Source organism: Nomia melanderi, unplaced genomic scaffold (assembly GCF_051020985.1).
Source record: "Nomia melanderi isolate GNS246 unplaced genomic scaffold, iyNomMela1 scaffold0692, whole genome shotgun sequence".
Taxonomy (NCBI): Eukaryota; Metazoa; Arthropoda; class Insecta; order Hymenoptera; family Halictidae; genus Nomia; species Nomia melanderi.
This window is the reverse complement of record NW_027475806.1, coordinates 10,715-12,500: the sequence shown is the minus strand read 5'-3', so window position 1 is coordinate 12,500 and position 1,786 is coordinate 10,715.

Genomic DNA, 1,786 nt, shown 5'->3' with positions numbered 1-1,786 from the left:
ACTCGATCGCGAAAAAGACTCTCGCTAGACGATCTCGCGCTCCGGTTAACTTTAACGCCCGTCCGAGAAGAATTTTCGGGGACTGGACGACCGAAGCGGATCTCGCGCGGTCTCGCGATCGACAGTGAAGAGAAGTGCAGAAGAGGAAAAGAAGACACGACAAACACACACCATGGGGCGACCGACGCGTTCGTTTCAACGCTTTCGCACAAAGTCGGCGGCGGTTATATATTTATATCATTATATTCCGGCGGACGGGACGCGACGTTCGAAAGCCTCGCCAAAGAGGAGCTCCTGCCTCTTCCTCTCTCTTTTCTACGAGAAAAGATAAACGTATTTTACGGGGATACGGAAACGTTACCACGTGGTGTCACACACGATCGTCCGTCTCTTCTCTATAGCAGAAACCGATAAAAATACACCTCCCGAAAGAGAGTATATGGTGATTCTTTTTATATATATATATATTTCGAAATACAACTGAACGTGGCGGAAGCGCACGGTGGTGGTCCAGCGAGGACACGCGACGACGGGGAATAAGAACTATTCGACCCGTTACGAATACGCATGCTCGTCCCGCACGATTTTAACACACACCGTGTTTTTCTCCAGTCGTCAAAGCGTTCGTGCGTCGAATTCGAAAAATAAAAAAAAAAGAAAAACACCTTTTCTCTCTCTCGGGGTAAAAGAGTCGATGTGTATTGTGTATAAAGGTTCTGCGAGAAGTCTCGTTTTGACGTGTGTTCCGCCGATAACGACGATCCTCCGAAACGGGGATACAGAAACGTTACACCTCACAACACGATCTCCGTCTCTTCTCTATAGCAGAAACCGATAAAAATACACCTCCCGAAAGAGAGTATATGGTGATTCTTTTTATATATATATATTTCGAAATTCAACTGAACGTGGCGGAAGCGCACGGTGGTGGTCCAGCGAGGACACGCGACGACGGGGAATAAGAACTATTCGACCCGTTACGAATACGCATGCTCGTCCCGCACGATTTTAACACACACCGTGTTTTTCTCCAGTCGTCAAAGCGTTCGTGCGTCGAATTCGAAAAATAAAAAAAAGAAATACACCTTTTCTCTCTCTCTCGGGGTAAAAAGAGTCGATGTGTATTGTGTATAAAGGTTCTGCTGCGAGAAGTCTCGTTTTGCCGTGTGTTTCGGTAACGACGATCCTCCGAAACGTACATCTCATTCGTAAGAGAGGAAGAAAACAATCTCCCTGGGGCCAGTCGGTAATATACCGACATACGACGTGTCGTGCACATCCGTCTCACGCACGGTATACAAAATATGAATAAAACGTGTGTAGTCTCTCTCTCTCTCGACTTCTTAATATTTTCTTTCACCTCTGACGCATCATTTCAGGTGACGTCGGGAGCGCGGGAAAAAAAATTTTTCTAAACACACGAAACCGTTCATCTCACGAACAGCCGAAAAAGTTGTCGCTCAGATCCATATCGCAGTGGAGCGGTATCCGCGGGCGGTCGTAATTGAACGACGCACGACGCCGCGAACACTCACGCGAGTCCATACAAACGATTCCGATCGTTTTGCAACAACTAGAACGTACACTGTCCGTGAAATTCACAGAATTTTCGCGTGTCCGCGACAAACGCCGACGAGACACCCATCGTTCGCTCGTACGTAGCATCCTTCTCTTAACCCGACTCAGAAACGTTCTTTGCGCCCTTCGGTAAAAAAACGTTCGATCCGAAGAGGTGAACGACGGCGGGGATTTGACAGAGCTACGCAAGCAGTGTATGGTACGTAAA